General features: G+C 37.8%; 1 pseudogene; it reads right to left on the bottom strand.

The window, feature by feature from the left end:
• On the bottom strand, positions 1 to 24,507 carry LOC128591350 (ribosomal protein S6 kinase delta-1-like; annotated as a pseudogene).
• Positions 24,508 to 25,333: the final 826 nt, after the last annotated feature.

A 25,333-nucleotide genomic window follows, 5' to 3' on the forward strand; every position in this document is an offset into this window, starting at 1 on the left:
TCATCTCATAAGTTCTGCCCAATCCACAGGGGTGAAAAATGGATGAGATTTGATATCTTCAACACCAGCAACTCCAGCACCAAGCCGTTCCAGAGGGTTGAACTGCAAGAGCTGTTGAATGAGTGAGCGAGCCTCTTCAGAGAAACATTCTGGCATGTTTAAAGTAGTGTGAGTATTTATTCCTGCTGGATGGCACTCAACCAGAGTCTTGCCAGTGAGAAGTTCAAAGAGGATAGCACCCAAACTCCACCAATCACAGGCTTCAGTTTCTTCCATGATTGCTCCAACTTCTGGGGCACAGTACATTCTCTCTATGGCATTGCTGTCACAGGAATCTTCAACCTCACTCCACCTGCTAAAATACGTTAGCTGAATGTGTCCTGAGAGTGGACTAGAAATATGGAATAAGCCTTCACTGGCTCTGTTTGCAGTTACTGCCAATTCAACCGCTCCAAGTCCTTGAATCTCAGGGTCTGAACTATGTAACAAAGACACATCTCCTGGACTACTACCATCAAGAGCTGCTACAAATAATGCCTCAAGATCTTCCTGTACATAGTGTTCCTCTGGGATTCTGTGGGATTTGGGCCTCAAGGGATCACTCAGTTCCTCTGTGCTTCTCTGTTCACATGTCTGGAATTGTTCAGTACTAAGACTGAGGCATAAAACATCAGGAGCTTCTAACAGTTTACTTTCTATCATGCCTATATTAGTCTGTGTGAACTTAGGTCCCATTGCTGCAACTTCTTTTGCTGGTTCCACTTCTCCAGGTAGATTTACAAGATCAGGTCTTCCTTCATTGGTACCACTGACATCATCAAAAGCAGCATCTTTAAATGAAATAACTGGCACTGAGTCATCTGAGCCCCTGCTAATGGTGTCCTGAGCTTTAAACTCTACCATGCTTTCTTTAGTATTAAAACCCATGGAAATAGTGTTTCCATCTGAAAGAGTAAAGAACAGTTTCAAAGGTTCTGATTTTAGACTACACAATTTTTCTCCAAAATCAAATCCAAGGAGTTCCACTTGTGCTATCCTTAGCGTCTATCCTAAAAAATTCTATGGGGCTATTTTTCGATCTACTGAGGGAAGCTGATGTTCTTGGAGAACTAACTGCTTCTAGGTCATAATCTCTGGGGAAGAACTTCAGTTCATGAGCTCTCGGCTGATTGTTAGGGCTGTCACTATCAGCCATAAGGTGTGCTGGGAAGCTTTTAATAGCTTTGGTGTCAACACCATTCCCTTTGGTCTTCATGAAGAGTTCCTTGTTCAAAGACCCTGGCTCAATCTTTTCTTCCCCATATTCATTGCATAGTGTTAAATAACTAGTAGTACATTCTTCTTCTGAACTCGAACCAGAATCTGGCCATTTTGGAGAGCTCTCTTGGTCATCATCTTCCTGGTTACTATCATCTTAAGAACTTGGAGTAAGACTAGTCTTCAAAGGCAGAACTTTAAGCACTTCCTCTTGATTCAAAGCTGCTGCTGTCCTGAGGAGTAGAAGTTGGCTTGTGCAGATGAACTTTAGTAAATGCAGATTTTTTCATTTCCTTGATTTCGAAGCTTTCTTTAGGACTTCTGTTCAGAAATTTACTGATATATGACCAGAGTTTGCCACCTTCCACGTGCTGTAGCACAAGAAATACTGACTCCTCAGAGATGATGTACTTGCCCACACCATATTGGGCACACAGCAGGGGATGATGGTCTTTTTTTTCCTGCTGCATTCACTGCTTTTCCTTAGACCTTTTAAAATGAATGTCTGCTCTGTCCTTGTGTCCACTACAAGTAAAATCTTGTCAATTACCCTAAGGACTCTGAAGGCCTTCAGCTCCTCGGCAGGACTCCTTAGGTTCCAAAGGGGCCTTGAACTTAGTGATCCTGTAGGTTATGGTCAGTTTTCATAGGCCTTGACTGCCAAGAAGAAATGTCTTGACTATGTTCTCTAAAACTCTAGACAACAAGTTGAGGTTTTCCATAAAGACTAGAGATACTCTCTGCCCTCATGAGATACTCTGCCATTCTTCTCTTCACAGCTTCTCGACGGGTACAGCTTGACTCTCCTTGAACACCTTCTAGAAGTAAATCAACTCCTTTCCTATAAAATTCAGAAGCAGCTTCATAGTCATCTTCTTCTTCCTTTTTTAAAGGCAGCTTTATTAATTCTCCTGCTTTCTCCAAATAATCTCTCCTGCCAAGCTTGGATTTTAGACTGCCAGGGAAGAGGCTGTGATTTTTCCCGTTCTTCCTCTGTTTTGTTCTGTTCACTGTCAGACGAAACATCCCCTAGTGCTGAAGAATCTGAAGAAAGACTGAGACCAAAAGTTCTTCTGGGAGAATTCTGTTTGGAAGCCATTCCATCATCTAAGTTAGCAAGAGAATCCACATCAACAGTAAGAGATATCAGATCACTGTCTCTGGAGAAGCCTTCTGTACTACACTCAGGAAAGGTATTAATGAGGGATTAATGTTAATTAATTAATCTGAGTAAGCTTCAGGAGGACCAATTAATTCAGAACCATCATTAATTATTCCACCCAAACACTATTCCTTTAGCAAATGGAGAAAATAGTTCTGACTATTAGAATAAGTTTTTGTGAATTTGCCATAGTTCTTTGTGTAGTTTCTTAAAATCACTGTATCTCTTCCGCACAATTATCTCCTGGACATCCTCTGGATTTCTTTGTGAAACGACCTGGGCGGTGACTTTATTCACTGTGTAGCCCCGCAGGTGTCGCTGGGGCTTGGTGACAGTATAGAAACGGGCCAGGTTGGCACCCCCCTCCTAGGAAGAAGTCATCCTCCCACTGCCTCTGCTGCCGGCTGCTATGGACCATTGGGGCAAATCCGTGCCTCCATGGTCCAGGTTCCCCACACAGCTGCCTGATTTCCATTTTCTTGAAATGCTGTTTTCCATCCCTTAAGTACTAGGTGTGTCTAGTTCTTTGTCCTTTAGTACTAGGTGTGTCTCCTGGGAACAGCATATGGATGGCTTGTGCGTTTTTATCCAATCAGCCATCTTGTGCCTCTTCAGTGGTGAATTCAGTCCATTGACATTTAGTGAGAGAATTGATAAGTGTGGTGATGTTCTACTCATCTTATTTTGTGAAAGTCCATTGTGTAGTTTTATCCTTTGTGCTATTGTGGAAGGTATGTTTGACCTTTACCTTCTGGGTGTTTACTTTGCTGGTGGTCCATTATGATGGACAGTGTTGAGAATAGGTCTGAGTTCCTATAGAGCTGGTCTTGTGGAGAATTTCATCAGTGTTTTTATATCTGCAAAAGATTTGATTTCTCCACTTTGAAGCTTAGTTTAGCAGGATACAGAATTCTGGGCAGAAAATTGTTTTGTTTAAGAATGTTGAAGGTGGGGGGGCGGAGACAAGATGGCTGACAGAAGCCAGCTTTCCACAGAGGCTCCTGTCCAGAAGGAGAGTTAAAGGACAGAAATTTAGTAAGTAACTGGGTGGATTTGAGATGCACCAAGAGAGAAGGTTGAAGAATGCACATCAACCCCCCTGAGGTGAGCTGCGACCCCAAGGATACAATCAAAAGGTACAAAATCCGTCACCAAGCGGACAGGAGTTCCCTTCCCCATGAGAATGGTTTGGAGTGCCCCACAAACAAATGAGCAGAGTTCAAAAGTTCTTCCACTACACTCCATGGGAGAGACCCTCTACAACCTGGACTTACCTCCCCTACTAGGGTGCCACAGCATCCCCCTGCCAGGCATAAAACTGTATAAAACTGTACATATTCTCTACCTCAAATCTGAGCTCCCAGGAGCTCCTCCTCTCGAGGTCTGAAGGCCTGTCCCCCAGGAGTCCAGATTCTTGGGTAATTTCTCGAGGGGTGTGGACAGGGCCTAAACTGCAGCTGGTCAGTGCTGACTCTGGAGCATGGGAGTGAGGAGAGGATGGTCAGCTGAGAGGGAACCACACTGGAGCAGCAGTGCCCTGAGGTGCAGAGCAGTGCCGTCTTTTAGCAACAATAGGGCTAACTCCCAGATATTCTGAAGCCACACCCCTTGTCTCCCTGGGAAACCAGAGGAGGCCTGGCATTTACTCAGGTGGCAACCACCATTGAACAGATATGGGATGGAAACGCAGGCCCCATGAGTAAAGGGTTTGCCTGAAGCGGTACCAGCCTGGGTGGAGCGCGGGGACTAGAAACACATCTGCAGATCCGGGAAGTTCCCAGGGTTGGGCTGACCCAGAGGACTGCTTTACTGAGCCTAAGATGCACCGGCCCTCAGGGGATTGTCAGCCTATAGACAAAGGAAGACAGGAATCTAGAACTGACAGGTAACCGAAAACAAACCTGCAGGAGCAAAGACAAGGCCTCAGGCGCAGGCTCTGGGAACTCAAAACAGCTTCTCTTCTGCAGAGGAATTTAGCAGGGACAGAAACAAATTCCTGCAAAGTTGTTCTGTTCTGTTCTGTCAGTAACATCAATCACGGGCAGGACTGGAACTGAGTGAACACCCCCTAGCCTCCATCAAGCGCCTGAGGTTGTCAGGGCACACCTCCCCCTGATAGATAGAGGCAGAGCACAGTGGCCTGGCTGAGCAGAAATAGATTTCCTTGTGATTCAGGCAGGTGCAAATCCCTGGAGTATCTATTCACTACAGGTAACTGGGTCAAAGCCCTGTGGGGTTATCAGTGACTGGGTGTGACAGTGGTGCAAGGTGGGGAAGGTGGCATCAACCTTCCCAGACTGATCTATTTGCTGGGTGGGTCCTCCTGACTCCATGGAGTACTGCAGCAAGCCATATCAGAGTAGTCACCAGACCCCGGAGATCCAATTGCCAGAGACTTTTTAAACTTTCCCACCTGAGATAGGTGCTGACTGAGACAATTGATTTGGACCTTTTGAACTGACCCAATCACCCAAGGACTATTCAGGTGGTGCCCTGGGTGTGTGGTTGTAGGAAGGCTTGATTTTCCTTTTCCAATTGTTGCCCGTGAGGGGCGGTGTGACTTAATTGCTGGTATTTCTCCACATCTGAGACTTCAAATCAGAGTAACTGTTTCACTAGGGTCGAATAGAGACCAGCTGAAAACAAGACAGAACCACTTAGCCTGGCCACACCAAACAGGTCCCCAGTTTCTCAGGCCATAGCACAGTACGGGTCCTCAATAAAGCTCCAGGGGAAAAAATCAAATGGTGTAAAATAATCATGGGGCGGAATCAGTGGAAAAAACACTGGTAACATGAATAACCAGAATAGATCACCCCCCCAAGGAAAGACATGGCAGATGTAACTGAAGATCCCATTCATAAACAGCTGTCTGAGATGTCAGAAATCAAATTCAGAATTTGGATTACAAACAAGATTAATAAAATGGATGAAAATTTGGAATTAGAAATTCAAGCAGCAATTTAAATGTCAGAATTAGAAATTCGAGGAGAAATTCAAAAGTTGTCTCAAGAATTTAACGAATTTAAAGACAAAACCACCAAAGATTTTGATGCAGTGAAGTAAGAATTTGCAGCCCTCAAAGATCTGAAAATTATAGTAGAAGCCCTCAGTAACAGAGTGGAACAAGCAGAAGAAAAGATTTCCCACATTGAAGACACAGCCTTTGAACACTCCCAAACTCTCAAAGAGGAAGAGAAATGGAGAACAAAAATGGATCATTCTCTCAGAGAGCTCTGGGATAATTTGAAGAAGGCTAATATCCGCCTTGTTGGAATCCCTGAAAGTGATGAAGTGGCCTCGCTAGGCACAGAGGCCTTCTCCATGAAATTATGAAAGAGAATTTTCCAGACATGCCAAGAGTTTCTGAAATTCAGATAGCAGACAGTTTCAGAACCCCAGCACGACAAAATCCCAATAAGACACCCCCCAGGCATATCATAATAAATTTCACTAAAGTTAATACGAAGGAGAAAATTCTGAAAGTAGCCATACGTAAGAAATCCATTACCTACAAAGGGAAGAATATTAGATGACTGCAGATCTCTCTGCTGAAACTTTTCAAGCCAGAAGAGGGTGGTCATCAACTTTTAATTGCCTAAAGCAAAATAACTTTCAACCCCGGATCCTGTATCCAGCTAAACTGAGTTTCATTTATGATGGAGAAATTAAATACTTTAATGCCATTCATATGCTGAAGAAATTTGCCATAACCAAACCAGCTCTTCAGGATATTCTCCCACCTATCCTCCATAATGACCAGCCCAATCCTCTACCAAAAAATTAAACTCACTCAGAAATTTTTGATCAAAATCCAACTTCCACAGTGGCAAAAGGATTAAAAATGTCCACTGGATGTTCAAAAAACTCGATACCCAAAATTTTACCAGACTTACCAATATTCTCTATTAATGTGAATGGCTTAAACTTTCCTCTAAACAGGCACAGTTTAGCTGACTGGATACAAAAACTCAGGTCAGATATTTGCTGCATACAAGAGTCATATCTTACCTTAAAGACAAATATAGACTCAGGGTAAAAGGATAGTCATCCATATTTCAGGCAAATGTTAATCAGTAAAAAAGCAGGTGTTGCAATTCTATTTGCAGATACAATAGGCTTTAAACCAACAAAAGAAAGGAAGGATAAGAATGGTCACTTCATATTTGTTAAGGGTAATACTCAATATGAGATTTTAATTATTAATATCTATGCACCCAACCAGAATGCACCTCAATTTATAAGAGAAACTCTAACAGACATGAGCAACTTGATTTCTACCAGCTTCATAATAGAGATTTCAACACTCCTTTGGCAGTGTTGGATCGATAATCCAATAAGAAGCTGAGCTAAGAAATCTCAGATTTAAACCTAACCATCCAACATTTGGATTTAGCAGACATCTACAGAACATTTCATCCCAACAAAACTGAATACACATACTTCTCATCATCCCATGGAACATACTCCAAAATTGATCACATCTTAGGTCACAAGTCTAACCTCAGTAAATGTAAAGGAATAGAAATTATTCCTTGCATCTTCCCGGACCACCATGGAATAAAAGTTGAGCTCAGTAACAACAGGAATCTGCATACTCATACAAAAGCATGGACTTTAAATAACCTTATGCTGAATGATAGCTGGGTCAGAGATGAGATGAAGAAGGAAATTGCCAAACTTTTGGGAAAAAACGACAATGAAGACACGAGTTATCAGAACCTCAGGGATACCGCAAAGGCAGTTCTAAGAGGGAAATTTGTAGCACCGTAAGCCTTCCTCAAGAGAACGGAAAGAGAGGAATTTAACAAATTAATGGGACATCTCAAGCAACTAGAAAAGAAAGAACATTCCAACCCCAAACCTAGTAGAAGAAAAGAAATAACCAAAATTAGAGCAGAATTAAATGAAATTAAAAACAAAAGAATTATACAACAGATCGGTAAATCAAAAAGATGGTTTTTTGAAAAGGTCCATAAAATGGATAAACCTTTGGCTAACCTAACCAGGAAAAAAAGAGTAAAATCTCTAATATCATCAATCAGAAATGACAAAGGCGAAATAACAACGAACTCCTCAGAAATTCAAAAAATCCTTAATGAATATTACAAGAAACGTTATTCTCAGAAATATGAAAATATGAAGGAAATTGACCAATAATTGGAAGCATGTCACCTTCCAAGACTTAGCGAGAATCAAGTGGAAATGTTGAACAGGCAAATATCAAGTTCTGAAATAGCATCAATGATACAAAACCTCCTTAAAAAGAAAAGCCTGGGGCCAGATGGCTTCACGTCAGAATTCTACCAAATCTTTAAAGAGTAATTAGCACCTATATTACTGAACCTGTTCCAAACTGTAGAAAAAGAAGGAAGACTACCCAACACATTCTATGAAGCAAACATTACCCTGATTCCCAAACCAGGAAAAGAACCAACAAGAAAGAAAATTATAGACCAATATCACTAACGAGTACAGATGTAAAAATATTCAACAAGATCCTAACAAACAGAATCCAGCAACACATCAAACAAATTATACGTCACGACCAAGTTGGTTTTATCCCAGGGTCTCAAGGCTGGTTCAATATACATAGATCTATAAGTATAATTCAGCACATAAACAAATTAAAAAGCAAAGACCATATGATTCTCTCAATTCATGCAGAAAACGCTTTTGATCATATCCAGAATTTCTTCATGATCAGAAAACTTAAGAAAATTGGTATAGAAGGGACATTTCTTAAACTGATAGAGGCCATCTACAGCAAACCAACAGCCCATATCGTATTGAATGGAGTTAAATTGAAATCATTTCCACTCAGATCAGGAACCAGACAAGGCTGCCCATTGTATCCACTGCTCTTTACCATTGTAATGGAAGTTTTAGCCACTGCAATTAGGGAAGAAAAGGCTATCAAGGGTATCCATACAGGGTCAGAAGAGACCAAACTTTTGCTCTTCGCAGATGATATGATAGTGTATCTGGAAAACACCAGGGATTCTACTACAAAACTCTTAGAAGTGATCAAGGAATACAGCAGCATCTCAGGTTACAAAATCAGCATTCACAAATTGGTAGCCTTTATATATACCAACAATAGTCAAGCTGAAAAAACAGTTAAGGACTCTATTCCATTCACAGTAGTGCCAAAGAAAATGAAATATTTGGGAGTTTATCTAACAAAGGGCATGAAAAATCTCTATAAAGAGAACTATGGTGGAGGGGAGACAAGATGGCGGACTGAAGCCAGCTTTCAACAAAGGCTCCCGTCCAGAAGGAGAGTTAAGGGACAGGAATTTAGTAAGTATCCTGGTGGACTTGAGCCTCACCAAGAGAGAAGGCTGAAGAACGCACATCAACACCGCTGAGGCAAGTTGTGATCACAAGGACGCAAACAAAAGCGGAGACTTCGGGCCAGAGTGGAAGTTGCGGTGGGATCAAACAGAAACCAGCTGAAAACAAGACAGAACCACTTTGCTCCACCACACCAGACAGGGCCCCAGTTTCTCAGGCCACAACCCTGTACGGGCCCTCGATAAAACCGCAGGGGAAAAACCAAAGAGAGTAAACCATGGGGCGGAATCAGCGGAAAAACTCTGGTAACATGAATAACCAGATTAGATCAACCCCCCCAAGAAAAGATACGGCAGATGTGATTGAAGATCCCATTCATAAACAACTGGCTGAGATGTCAGAAGTCGAATTCAGAATTTGGTTTGCAGACAAGATTAATAAAATGGAATTAAGAATTCGAGGAGAAATTCAAAAATTGTCTCAAGAATTTAACGAATTTAAAGACAAAACCACCAAAGACTTAGACACACTGAAACAAGAACTTACAGCCCTCAAAGATATGAAAAATACAGTAGAATCCCTCAGTAACAGAATGGAGCAAGCGGAAGAAAGGATTTCTGACATTGAAGATAAAGTCTTCGAACGCTCCCAATCTCTCAAAGAGGAAGAGAAATGGAGAGCAAAAACGGATCACTCACTCAGAGAACTCTCAGATAATTCGAAAAAAACAACATAAGGGTTATAGGAATTTCGGAGAACGATCAAGTGGCTGCCAAGGGCACAGAGGCCCTTCTACATGAAATTATGAAAGAAAATTTTTCAGACATGCCTAGAGAATCTGAAATTCAGATAGCAGACAGCTTCAGAACCCCAGCACGATTCAACCCCAATAAGCCATCTCCCAGACATATCATAATTAGCTTCACTAAAGTTAACATGAAAGAGAAGATTCTCAAAGCAGCCCGGCGAAAGAAAACTATAACGTACAAAGGTAAGAATATTAGAATAACTGCAGATCTCTCTGCTGAAACTTTTCAAGCCAGAAGAGGCTGGTCATCAACTTTTAATCTCCTAAAGCAAAAAAACTTTCAACCCAGGATCTTGTATCCAGCTAAACTGAGTTTCATCTATGATGGAGAAATTAAATACTTCAATGACATTCATATGTTGAAAAAATTTGCCATAAGTAAACCAGCTCTTCAGGATGTTCTCAGACCTATCCTCCACAATGACCAACCCAATCCTATACCACAAAAGTAAACTCACTCAGAAACTTCGGATCAAACTCCAACTTCCACACTGGCAAAAGGATTAAAAATGTCCACTGGACCTTTGAAAAACTCGATACCCAAAATTCCACCAGACTTATCAATACTCTCCATCAAGGTGAATGGCTTAAACTGTCCTCTAAAGAGGCATAGGTTAGCTGACTGGATACAAAAACTCAAGCCAGATATTTGTTGCATACAAGAGTCACATCTCAACTTAAAAGACAAATACAGACTCAGGGTGAAAGGATGGTCATCCATATTTCAGGCAAATGGTAATCAGAAAAAAGCAGGTGTTGCAATTTTATTTGCAGATACAGTAGGCTTTAAACCATCAAAAGTAAGGAAGGACAAGAATGGTCACTTCATATTTGTTAAGGGTAATACTCAATATGACGAGATCTCAATTATTAATATCTATGCACCCAACCAGAATGCACCTCAATTTATAAGAGAAACTCTAACAGACATGAGTAACTTGATTTCCTCCAGCTCCATAATCGTTGGAGATTTCAACACTCCCTTGGCAGTGTTGGATCGATCCTCCAGAAAGAAGCTGAGCAAAGAAATCTTAGATTTAAACCTAACCATCCAATATTTAGATTTAGCAGACATCTACAGAACATTTCATCCCAACAAAACTGAATACACATACTTCTCATCAGCCCACGGAACTTACTCCAAAATTGATCACATTTTAGGTCACAAGTCTAACCTCAGTAAATTTAAAGGAATAGAAATTATTCCATGCATCTTCTCGGACCATCATGGAATAAAACTTGAATTGAGTAACAACAGGAATCTGCATACCCATACAAAAACATGGACGTTAAATAACCTTATGCTAAATGATAGCTGGGTCAGAGATGAGATTAAGAAAGAAATCACCAATTTTCTGGAACAAAATGACAATGAAGACACAAACTATCAGAACCTCTGGGACACTGCAAAGGCAGTTCTAAGAGGGAAATTTATAGCACTGCAAGCCTTCCTCAAGAGAACGGAAAGAGAGGAAGTTAACAACTTAATGGGACATCTCACGCAACTGGAAAAGGAAGAACATTCCAACCCCAAACCCAGTAGAAGAAAAGAAATAACCAAAATTAGAACAGAATTAAATGAAATTGAAAATAAAAGAATAATACAACAGATCAATAAATCAAAAAGCTGGTTTTTTGAAAAGGTCAATAAAATAGATAAACCTCTGGCCAACCTAATCAGGAAAAAAAGAGTAAAATCTCTAATATCATCAATCAGAAACAACAAAGACGAAATAACCACAGACTCCTCAGAAATCCAAAAAATCCTTAATGAATATTACAAGAAACTTTCTTCTCAGAAATATGAAAATCTGAAGGAAATAGACCGATACTTGGAAGCACGCCACCTTCCAAGACTTAACCAGAATCAAGTGGAAATGTTGAACAGACCCATATCAAGTTCAGAAATAGCATCAACTATACAAAACCTCCCTAAAAAGAAAAGCCCGGGACCAGATGGTTTCACGTCAGAATTCTACCAAACCTTTAAAGAGGAATTAGTACCTATATTACTCAACCTGTTCCAAAATGTAGAAAAAGAAGGAAGACTACCCAACACGTTCTATGAAGCAAACATCACCCTGATCCCCAAACCAGGAAAAGACCCAACAAGAAAAGAAAATTATAGACCAATATCACTAATGAATATAGATGCAAAAATATTGAACAAGATCCTAACAAACAGAATCCAGCAACACATCAAACAAATTATACATCATGACCAAGTCGGTTTTATCCCAGGGTCTCAAGGCTGGTTCAATATACGTAAATCTATAAATGTAATTCAGCACATAAACAAATTAAAAAACAAAGACCATATGATTCTCTCAATTGATGCAGAAAAAGCTTTTGATAATATCCAGCATCCCTTCATGATCAGAACACTCAAGAAAATTGGTCTAGAAGGGACTTTTCTTAAACTGATAGAGGCTATCTACAGCAAACCCACAGCCAATATCATATTGAATGGAGTTAAATTGGAATCATTTCCACTCAGATCAGGAACCAGACAAGGCTGCCCATTGTCTCCATTGCTTTTCAACATTGTAATGGAAGTTTTAGCCACCGCAATTAGGGAAGAAAAGGCGATCAAGGGTATCCATATAGGGTCAGAAGAGATCAAACTCTCGCTCTTCGCAGATGATATGATTGTGTATCTGGAAAACACTAGGGACTCTACTACAAAACTCCTAGAAGTGATCAAGGAATACAGCAGCGTCTCAGGTTACAAAATCAACATTCATAAATCGGTAGCCTTTATATACACCAACAACAGTCAAATTGAAAAAGCAGTTAAGGACTCTATCCCATTCACAGTAGTGCCAAAGAAGATGAAATATTTGGGAATTTACCTAACAAAAGACGTGAAAGATCTCCATAAAGAGAACTATGAAACTTTAAGAAAAGAAATAGAAGGGACTTTTCTTAAACTGATAGAGGCTATCTACAGCAAACCCACAGCCAATATCATATTGAATGGAGTTAAATTGGAATCATTTCCACTCAGATCAGGAACCAGACAAGGCTGCCCATTGTCTCCATTGCTTTTCAACATTGTAATGGAAGTTTTAGCCACCGCAATTAGGGAAGAAAAGGCGATCAAGGGTATCCATATAGGGTCAGAAGAGATCAAACTCTCGCTCTTCGCAGATGATATGATTGTGTATCTGGAAAACACTAGGGACTCTACTACAAAACTCCTAGAAGTGATCAAGGAATACAGCAGCGTCTCAGGTTACAAAATCAACATTCATAAATCGGTAGCCTTTATATACACCAACAACAGTCAAATTGAAAAAGCAGTTAAGGACTCTATCCCATTCACAGTAGTGCCAAAGAAGATGAAATATTTGGGAATTTACCTAACAAAAGACGTGAAAGATCTCTATAAAGAGAACTATGAAACTCTAAGAAAAGAAATAGCTGAAAATGTTAACAAATGGAAAAACATACCATGCTCATGGCTAGGAAGAATCAACATTATCGAAATGTCCATACTACCCAAAGCAAAATATACTTTCAACGCACTCCCTATTAAAGCTCCACTGTCATATTTTAAAGATCTTGAAAAAACATTACTTCGTTTTATATGGAATCAGAAAAAACCTCGAATAGCCAAGACATTACTCAGAAATAAAAACAAAACAGGAGGAATCACACTACCAGACCTCAGACTTTACTACAAATCGATAGTGATCAAAACAGCATGGTATTGGCACAAAAACAGAGAAGTAGATATCTGGAACAGAATGGAGAACCAAGAGATGAATCCAGCTACTTACTGCTATTTGATTTTTGACAAGCCAATTAAAAACATTCAGTGGGGAAAAGATTCCCTATTTAACAAATGGTGCTGGGTGAACTGGCTGGCAACCTGCAGAAGACTGAAATTGGACTCACACCTTTCACCATTAACTAAGATAGACTCTCATTGGATTAAAGATTTAAACTTAAGACATTAAACTATAAAAATACTAGAGGAGAATGCAGGGAAAACCCTTGAAGAAATTGGTCTGGGTGAGTATTTCATGAGGAGAACCCCCCGGGCAATTGAAGCAGCTTCAAAAATACACTACTGGGACTTGATCAAACTAAAAAGCTTCTGCACAGCTAAGAACACAGTAAGCAGAGCAAGCAGACAGCCCTCAGAATGGGAGAAGATATTTTCAGGGTATATCTCTGACAAAGGTTTAATAACCAGAATCCACAGAGAACTCAAACGCATCAGCAAGAAAAAACAAGGGATCCCATTGCAGGCTGGGCAAGGGATTTGAAGAGAAACTTCTCTGAAGAAGACAGGCACACGGCCTTCAGACATATGAAAAAATGCTCATCATCTTTAATCATCAGAGAAATGCAAATCAAAACTACTTTGAGATATCATCTAACTCCAATGAGACTAGCCTATATCACAAAATCTCAAGACCAGAGATGTTGGCGTGGATGCGGAGAAAAGGGAACACTTCTGCACTGCTGGTGGGAATGCAAATTAATACATTCCTTTTGGAAAGATATATGGAGGACACTCAGAGATCTAAAAATAGATCTGCCATTCAATCCTGTAATTCCTCTGCTGGGCATATACCCAGAAGACCAAAAATTACAACATAACAAAGATATTTGTACCAGAATGTTTATTGCAGCCCAATTCATAATAGCTAAGTCATGGAAAAAGCCCAAGTGCCCATCGATCCACGAATGGATTACTAAATTGTGGTATATGTATACCATGGAATACTATGCAGCCTTAAAGAAAGATGGAGACTTTACCTCTTTCATGTTTACATGTATGGAGCTGGAACATATTCTTCTTAGTAAAGTATCCCAAGAATGGAAGAAAAAATACCCAATGTACACAGCCCTACTATGAAACTAATTTGGGACTCTCACATGAAAGCTATAACCCAGCTACAACTTAACAATAGGGGGAAGTTGGAAAGGGGGGGGTGGGTAGAAGGAGGGGAATTGGTGGGATCACACCTGTGGTGCATATTACAGGGGTATTTGCGAAACTTGGGAAATGTAGAATGTAAATGTTTTGGCACAGTAACTGAGATAACGCCGGAAAGGCTATGTTAACCACTGTGATAAAAATGTGTCAAATGGTTTATGAAGTGAGTGTATGATGCCCCATAATCATATCATTGTATACAGTTATGATTTAATAAAAAAAAAAATTCCTTTACTAGGTATATTCCCAGAAGACCAAAAATCACAATATAACAAAGACATCTGTACCAGAATGTTTATTGCAGCCCAATTCATAATTGCTAAGTCATGGAAGAAGCCCAAGTGCCCATCGAACCACGAATGGACTAGTAAATTGTGGTACATGTATACCATGGAATATTATGCAGCCTTAAAGAAATATGGAGACTTTACCTCTTTCATGTTTACATTGTTCGAGCTGTAACATATTCTTCTTAGCAAAGTATCTGAAGAATAAAAGAAAAATTATCCAATGTACTCAGCCCTTCTATGAAGCTAATTTATAGCTTTCATATGAAGGCTGTAACCCAACTATAGCACAAGAATATGGGGAAAGGGCCAAGGGAAGGGAAGCGAGGGGGGAGATTGGGGTGAAGGGATGGTAATGGGTGGGGCCACACCTATGGTGCATCTTAGAATGGGTAGAGGTGAAACTTGCTAAATGCAGAATGCAAATGTCTACATACAATAACTAAGAAAATGCCATGATGGCTATGTTGAACAGTTTGAGGAGAATATTTCAGATTATGTATGAAACCAGCACATTGTACCCCTTGACTGCACTAATGTACACAGCTAGGATTTAACAATAATAAAAAAAAAAAGAAAGTAAAGAAAATGTGGTATATACACACAATGGCATATTATTCATCCTTTAAAAATAACATCCTGCCATTTGTGACAACATAGATAAACCTGGAGGAACCACATTGTGCTAAGTAAAATAAACTAGGCATCAGAGGTGGGAAAAAAAACACTACATTATATCATTTATATGATGACTAAAATAGTCAAACCCATCAAAGCAAAGAGTAGAATGTGGTTTGCTAGGGGTTGAGGTGAGGGAAAGACAGACACTAGTTAAAGGGTAGAAAGTTTTGTTTTAACAGGATGAATGAGGCCTAGAGATCTACTGTACATTATAATGCCTATAGTTAAAAATGCCATATTGTATACCTAAAATCTGGTCAAGAAGATAGATTTTATGTTAAGTGTTATTACAAGAAGGAGGGAGAGAGGAAGAAGAAATCTTTGAAGATGACCAGTAGGCCAGTGGGATAGTTATATACTTTAAATATGTGTAACATTTTTTGCATCAGTGATACCTAAAGTTATTTTTTATAAGATAAACTAAAGGAATTAATGCTATGGTAAACCACATCACCGTCCCGAATACTTCATCCCTCCCCAATTCCATGCTCTTTGCCATATGATTTCGCACTTTGTCCCAAAGGGTGAAATATATTTTCCCACCCCTTGACTCTGGGTTTGGCCTTATAATTTGCTTTGACCAAACAGTATTTTGAAAAAGATTGTAGACCATTTCTGAGCTAATACTTGAGAGGCTTCTCATGTTTTCCCTTGTGCTCTTGTGCCTCTGTTGTTGCAACAAGAGGGACATGCCTAGAAATCTCTGTTGATTCAAAGAGGATAATGAGAAATTTATGAAACTGATGTGCAAAGTCAGCTACCCCAGCCAAGAACACCCATTTTTCATGAGGTACTTACATTTACATGAGCTAAATAAATGCTTATTATTGTATGCCACAAAGTTTTGAGGTGATTAACTATCTGCTACTTTTGTAATAATAGTTAACTGATATAGATATTTATAGGAATAAAATGTGTTAAAGTTAGCAATCATTAGTCATGCTGGATTATGTATTTTCACTACATTCCAATTATATACTAATCAAAATTGAGACAACTTCTCCATTATTTCATTTAAGAGAAATGAAGAGTCAAAATCTGAATACAATAGGTGCTGCCAATTGCTTAATTCACCTAAACAATGACTATAAGTAACAGACATTCCTATTAAATACAATCTTTGACTAGCTTTAACAAAATATTTGAAAATCACATTTAAGGACCATGGCTACACACATACAAAAAAAGACAGTCCTGAAGACTACCTTTTGAAGGGGATGATATCTTAAACATATTATTACATGACAAGTATTGTCACTTGTCAATTAATTTTGGATGCTTACTTTGGTTAGGGAATTTTTTTTTGTCACTTCCAACTTTTGTTTTTAATTCACTTGAATCAGTCCCAAATTTTAACCAGTATAATAGCATGCTTAATTTTATTTTCGCATTCTACAATTCTTGATAATAGCAAACTAATTTCTGTAGCTGCATTTGATGAAAATATGCTGATGGGATTCATATTTCATATCATTGAGTATAATGAGCTATTTTATCAAACTGTCCTTATGACAGTATTACAGAGAAAATGATAAATTTACTAATTTATTCACTTGAAATTCCATTTGAAATTTTTAAAAGAAAAGAAAAGATCAATGAAGTCAGGTAAATTAGGCTTTCCCAAGATATGTCTGGGTACATATGAAACAATAGCTCTAACCCTTCTTGTTCTTAATAAAATGCTAACATTGAAAAAAGGTTGATTAATTATTACTTTTAATACAATTCTGCAGAACAAATAAGAAGTTCTGAAATAACCTATTGTGAACAATATTTACTCATAACCTCTATCATTACTGCCATGATTTCATATAGAATTGGCTTTTTATCACTTTTCTTTTCACTCAGCTTTTAATTTCAAAATTATCAGTAAGTAGATATATCAATAAGAATTACTAATAATTTTATAAGACTTTTTAAAAAACTTTGGAGTAACTAGAAATTATATCATAGCATTTATGAGACTCTGACAAACCAACTGGCATAGAGGATGCTAAAATTGATGCAAATACACTCACACATACAATAGGCTAAAGCATCTTTTATTGGTCATTGTGCTGTATAGAATATATGCTTACTAAACTCCAGAAAAAATACTCACCTGGATCAGGTCAGAGTCTTGGATGTTCTAGTTAAATAATCTTCAAATGTAATAAAACCATGACATTTTGTTTTGGAATCTTTTCTTTATATAAAATGAAGTCATTGTTTTCTTCATTTATAAGCCATCAGCAATGAAAATAATGGCTCTAATAAATTATTTAACTTGATCTCTTCTCAAGGGATTCATTCTACCATTCTCTTATGTGTAAGAAAACACATACTGTAAGGTTATTTTAAGTGACAACTGTGTTCTTGATAAATGTTCACAGTAAAATGCACTGAAGCCATAACAGATACTATGTCCTTCCTTTCTCATTGTTCCATCTATTTCTAATGTGTCTTAGAAATAGATGGAACAACACTACTACACTAAGACTGACATTTTTCTCTCAATTCAATTAATAAATACTCTCCCAAATCCTAAAGTAATAATGAATTCTGAAAGCAGCTGTTAAGATTAAATGAACACGACATTCTTAATGGAATTTCATAAAGGAACAATGAAACTATAGTTTCTGAAAAACCAAAAATTCTTATTAAATAAATAGTGGAAGCACAGCTTAGCTTTGGAATTGCAATGTTAGACGCCAGTGTCTCCTCTGGAGCTATCAGGTCTGAGAAAAATCAGTTCTTTTCATACAGATCTATTTTTTGGTTGTTTTGTAATAACCAACTGTATAAAAAAATGAAATAGGAAAGTTGACTTATCTTGCCTCATTTTAGTATCAATGAATGGTGTGCTACTTGTACAATCTTAAAAACTGCGCTACACTCATCTAGATGGGTGACTAGAGGCAGGCAACATTTGCCTTCTCAACAAAGATTAAAAAAAAAATCAGGCTGTGTACAGTGGCTCCCACCTGTAATCTTAGCACTCAGGGAGGCCAAGGCAGGAAGATCACTTGAGGTCAGAAAATGAGAGCATCCTAAGAACAAGACCCCATCTCTATTAAAAATAGAAAAATCTATTAGTCAGGCATGGTGGTATATGCATGTAGTCCTAGTTACTTGGGAGGCTGAGATAGGAGGATTATTTGAGTCCAGGAGTCTGAGTTTGCAGTGAATTATTATGATGCCACTGCCCTAGGCTGGGGTAACAGAGTGAGATACCTGTCTCAAAACAGATAGATTGATAGATAACCACTCATTAGACAGAGTGTCTGGAGAGAACATTGGAATTCAACAAAGAAGCAACAAAGATTATCAGTGATTTAGAACAGAGATTTAAAATGGCAGTAAAAAAAAAAAAGAGAGAGACATGTGGCCTGGATAAGCTTGAAGCCAAGACAGACACCTCACCACAGGAAAAAGGTAAGCAGGAGATACTTAGTACTCTGAATTCCCACCACAGATGCTTATTCTTTACATAAGAGCCCACAACCCTTGCAGGGCCTGAGGCCAGAGTCTATATGACTACCTAGAGTCCATATGACTTTGTTATTTCAAGAAAAGTATTTACACTGGTTAGCCCCACCCTAGGGATGGAGGCTTCCACAGGATATCACCACCCTGAGAACAGAACCATCATCAGAGTGCATCCTGCCCTGGGGCCCAAGAGCTTCTGCACATCCTTTGGGCCTCTGCAACATCCCTTGGGCCTTGCCAACATTCCACCCCATTTACCCGGGAAGCTGAAGCACCATGACAACAACTAAACCCAGTGATGCAGCTATGATATGGCACCCAATCCCTGTACCATGTGGTACAGGTAGTCCAGCATAGCTGGAAGGCAACCCCCAGAATGGAGCCGTTCTGACATGTACACTCTGTAGAAACTAAGAACCACCGGGTCAGGACCCACTGCTGCCACTGGCAACCTCAACCCCTCCAATGCAACCTGAACCCTTCCATTCCTCCCTTGGGCTCAGAGACTGATCCACTCAGGGCCTGCCATTCCCACCAGTGACCCCAACCCTTCCAGAATGGAGCTACTGCATACTCAGGCTCATCCCCTGACCGCAGCCAAAGACCAATCCACCTGGTTTCCCTGGTTCAGCAAAGCCACACCACAGCTTTCAAAAAACAATTATAGCTTAGTCCATTGAGATATATGCAGACACTAATGATGATAAATATAGTTGAAGAAATCAAATGGAAATCACTGTTCCCACCAAGAACCAAAGCCAAGAATCCTAGCTAACTGGAAATACAGGTCACATTCACATGAAAAAGTTATTCTTTCTAATAACTACTCTATAAAATTGGAAAAAGCAACAATTACATCATATTTGCAGATATAAAGTAGGAACACATCAAATATGAAAAAGCAAGAAAACAGAACACTTCAAAGAAACACAACAATACTCCATAAAAAGATACAAAGAAAATAAAATTTGTGAAATGCCTAAAAAGAAATTCAAAATAATGATTACTTGGAAACTCAGCAAGAGAGATGAGAACGTAGAAAGACAATTGAACAAAATAAGGAAAACAATTCATAATCAGACTGAGGAGTTCAACAAAGAGAGAAATACCATTAAAAAAGAAACAAACAGAAATCTTAAAATTGAAGGATTCAATGAGGAAAAAAATACAATTGATAGCTTCAACAATACACTAGATCAACCAAAAGAATTTCTGAACTCGAGGACAGGTTTTATGAAATAATCCAAACAAGAAACAAAGAACAAAGAATGAAGAAGGTCTATGGGAACTATGGAACACCACTAAGCAAACAAATATTTGCATTATGGAAATTTTAGCAGAAGAGATGGGAAATGGCTATTTTATATACTTATTTAATGAAATAATGGCTGAAAGCTTCCCAAGTCTAGGGAGAGATGTGAATCCAGGAAGATCAAAGATTCCCAAATAAATTCAACCCAAAAATGTTTTCCTAAAGCATATTATAGTCAAATTGACAAAAGTCAAAGACAAAAAAGGAATTCTAAAAACCATATAAGAAAGGAGAAAAACATCAAAAGAAAACCCCCACCAGACTAACAGCACCTTTCTTAGCAGTAACCTCACACACCAGGAGAAAATGAAATGACATATTCAAAGGGTTAAAAGAAAAAGAAAACCTGCCTGCCAAGAGTACTATACTCAGCACAGCTAGATTTCAAAGATGAAGGAAAAGAAAGTCTTTTCCAAATAAGCAAAAACTGAGGAAATTTATCACTACTAGACTACCCTATAAAAACTGCATAACAGAGTTCTACACCTAGAAACAAAAGGATAATAATTACCATCATAAAAACACATGAAAGTATAAAATGCATTGGTAAAGCAGATACACAAATGAGAAAGAGAAGGAAATCAAATATTATTGCATACAGAAAGCCAAATAATGCAAAGATAAATAATAAGAGAAGAAGAAAGGAAAAGATATACAAACCAACCAAAAAATTTTTATCAAAATGACCTTACCTATCAATAGCAACTTTGAATATGAACAATTTAAATTTTTCAATTAAAAGATACAGTCTTAATGAATTAATTTTTAAGACACAGTTATATGCTACCTATAAGAAGTTTACTTAACCTATGAAGGCACACTGAAGGTAGACCGAAAGTGAAGTTTAGAAAAAAACACTCTATACAAATAAAAACCAAAAGTGATGCAGGAGTATCTATACTTATATCAGATAAAATATACTTTCAGGCAAAAAAATAAAAAGAGACAAAGAAGGTCAGTATATAGTCATAAAAAGTATCAATTCAGCACATGGATATAACAATTGTAAATATGTATATGCCCAACTCTAGAGAACCCAGATATAAAAAGCAAAATATTTCTAGAACTAAAGGAATATACCCCAATTATAGACTCCAATACAGTAATACTTGGAGATTTCAATACCCCTCTCTCAGCCTTGGGAAGATCACCTAGATAAAATATCAACAAGGAAATATTAGACATAGATTGTCCAACAGGCCAAAAGGACCTAACAGATATTTACAGATCATTTTATCCAACACCTACAGAATATACATTTTAATCATCAACATATTCTCCAGGATAGATCATATGTTAGGCCACAAAAGAAATAATACAAAATATCTATTCTAGACAATGGAATAAGACTAGAAATCAGTATCAAGAAGAACTTTGGAAACTGTACAAACTCATGGAAATTAAAAAACACACTCCCGAATGACAAAGAAATTAAGAAAAAAAATTTTTAATCTTAAAACAAATGACAACAGAAACACAACACACCAAAAGTTATGGGATATAGAAAAGCAGCACTAAGAGAAAAGTTTATAGCAATAAATGCCTATACCAAAAAATAGTAAAATATTTTAAATAAATAATATAAAGATGCACCTCAAGGAACAACTAAGAGCAAACTAAACCCAAAATTAGTAGAAGAAAAGAAATAATTAAAATCAGAGAAAAACTAAATTAAATAAAGGCTACAAAAAAAATACAAAGGATAAAAAAACAAAAAAAAAGTGTTTTTTTTTTTAAAGGAAACAAAATAGGTAAAACGCTTGTTACACTAACCAAGCAAGACTGAAAGATGGCCCAAATAAAATCAGAAGTGAAAAAAGAGACTTTGCAATGGGGGTGGGGGGGATACAAAATATCATAAGAGACTGTTATGAATAACTATATGCCAGAAAACTGGAAATGGATAAATTCCTGGATGCATACAACCTATTGTTTCAGAAGAAATAGAAAACTTAAACGGAACAATAACAAATAATGAAATAAAATCAGTAATAAAAAGCCACTCACCATAGAAAAGTCCAGGACAAGTTGACTTCACTGATGAATTCCACCAAACTTTCAAAGAAGAGCTAATACTAATTCTGATCAAACAATTCCAAAATATTGAAGAGGAATGAATTTTCCCTAATTCATTGAATGAGGCCAGCATTATCCCAACACCAAAACCAGTAAAGGGTACAACTATTCAGGAGGTTGAAACAGGAGGATCCCTTGAACACGGGAGATTGCTGTGTTTTTTTTGAGGTTGCTGTGTGCTAGGGTGATACCACAGCACTCTAGCCTGGGGCAGCAGAATGAGACTCTGTCTGAAAAAAAAGAACATACATTGGACATTGGAGAAAGGACAGTCTCTTCAATAAATGGTGCTGGGAAACTCAGGATCCAGAAACACAAGAATGAAACTAGACCCCATCTCTCACCATACAAATAAATCAACTCAAAATAGATTAAAGAACTAAATGTAAGCCCTAAAACTATAAAATTACTAGGAAAAAAACACAGGAAATGTTTTAGGATATTTGTATGGAAAATGGTTTTATGGCTAAGACTGCAAAGCATAGGCAACAAAAGCAAAGATAGACAAATGAGATTGTATCAGACTAAATATCTTCTACACAGCAAAAGAAACAATCAACAGGGTAAAGAGACAATCTGTAGACTGGGATAAAATACTTGCAAACTATCAATCAGACAATGCACTAATACTCAAAACATACAAAGAACTCAGATAACCCAGTAGTAAAATACAAGGGTAGTCATGCAGTGTTGGTGGGAATATAAATTAGGAGCGCCATTTAAAAAAAACATTATAAGGAGGTCAAACTCTCACGCTTCACCAGTGATATGATCTTATACTTAGCAAACCCCAAAGATTCAAACACAGACTCCTGGAAGTAATCAAGAAATACAGTAATGTCGCAGGGTTTAAAATCAATGCCCACAAATCAGTATCTTTTGTATTTGCCAGTAACAGTCAAGTTGAGAAGCAAATCAAGGACATGATACCATTCACAGTAGCATCAAAGAAAACGAAATACTTAAAAGGGGTGAAGGATCTCTACAGGGAGAATTATGAAAACCTACAAAAAGAAATAGCAGAAGACGTTAACAAATAGAAGAATATATTATGCTCTTGGATAGAAAGAATCAACATTGTTAAAATGTCTATATTACCCAAAGCAATCCACAGATTTAATGTAATCCCCATTAAAACACCGTCATATCTTGAGGAACTCAAGAATTTTATGTATTCCTCACAATAGCCTTGTAAGCTATATGTTAATATTGTTCCATTTTACATAAAAGGAAACTGACACTCAAAGATTCAGTAAATTGCCTAAATTCACACAACTATCATAAATTGATGGGGTAGCTGGGCTCACCCCTATAAAACTCTAATATTTCTTAATATTAAAACTTTGCTCTAATTTCTAAAGTTTTCATTTGAGCCTCTGTGTAATAATTCATAAAGAATGATGAATGAGAGATTATTTATTTTCATGACAGAAAGAAATATAGCACGTAATTATCCTTCCATAATATCATCAATAAACTACTGAACTAGTGATAAAATTCTATGTCTGATGGGAAAAAATTAGGGTTAACCAACCCAATATTTTTAGAAAGTTGACAAGTTTCATAAAGTGACTTGTTTTGAAAACTACCTTTTCCATGGGAAAATGTTCTAATTCCCATGGCCTAGTCAAATGAAGAATTTTGCCATCTTGGACATTAGGTCAAAACAGTTTTATTTCAGGGTTCATATATAGATAAAATACATATCATATAAATCTACATACGTAAAAATCCCACAGTATTTTTTAATTTAAATGACATCTTAAAGAAATAGTTAAAGATGAATAGGTAGACACAAGATAGATTGAAAACTGGATAACATTTAGACTCACGTGACTGTTTTCAAACTGAACTCTAAGTGGGAAGTGAGAGAAATGTGGTTACATGAGCTTGTCCAGAAAGTTCCCTATATCTTTCTGACACTCATATTCTGCCTCTTTACCATGTCCTGCTCCATGTTTAAGCTGTTTCACTAAACCTTACCTCTGATAACTGACAGAAACTGCCTTACTGAACCACAGTTCCAGTAAATCTCATCCAGCATATTCTCCTGCCCATATCCAAAGGCTGGCATTAGGACTACAGACAGAGACCTCATGTATCTATCTGAGTAACATTTGTTATAACTCAGCAAGCAGTATGGCTGCCCCCAAGAAAATGAAGTCTTCTTTTCACTTCACTTACAGTGCGAATTCGGTAGTGACCCATGTTTCCCTTTTACTTTACCCTCCAAGAAGGTCAGCTTAATCATGTAAAACTGTACAGTTTTTTTCTTCTTCTAGTATAATTTACTTTATTTTTGGTTTTCCAGCTGCTATATATATATGTAATATATATGTACTAATTAAGAATTTCTATAATTGGATTTGCCAGGCACTTATTTTTGGTGTTAATAGATGCTTTGTTTAAAAAAAAAAAAAAAGAAACTTTTAAAATCTTTTGAGAGTTATTGCCTAAATACTATAGCCTGGTGGGATCAGCACAAAAAGTGACTTTGTATCAAATTTTAAGGAAACCTCAACAATTCCAGATAAATTTAAGCATAAAGCAGTTTTGTCACAGTATCATATTAATATCTCAGAATATAGTCTGGGAAATACCACACTTCCTTGTTGTGTACATTTCTTCATAGCCACTTTCTTTCCTTGAGGAAATAAGGAAAGGCATAAATGGGTGGATGGATGAATGATTTTTTTTATTTAAGATTTTTTTTATTATTAAATCATAGCTGTATACATTGATATAATCATGGGGCATCATTCACTAGCTTCACAGACGGTTTACCAAGTTTCACATATACCCTTGTAAGATGCACCGCTGGTGTAATCCCACCAAACCCCTTCCCTCTACCCACCTCCTCCCACCCTCCCCTCCCTTTCCCCCTTCCCCCTATTCTTAGGTTGTAACTGGGTTATAGCTTTCATGTGAAAACCCTAAATTAGTTTCATAGTAGGGCTGAGTACATTGGGTACTTTCTCTTCCATTCTTGAGTTACTTTACTATGAAGAATATGTTCCAGCTCCATCCATGTAAA

This window comes from Nycticebus coucang, chromosome 8 (assembly GCF_027406575.1).
Source record: "Nycticebus coucang isolate mNycCou1 chromosome 8, mNycCou1.pri, whole genome shotgun sequence".
NCBI lineage: Eukaryota > Metazoa > Chordata > Mammalia > Primates > Lorisidae > Nycticebus > Nycticebus coucang.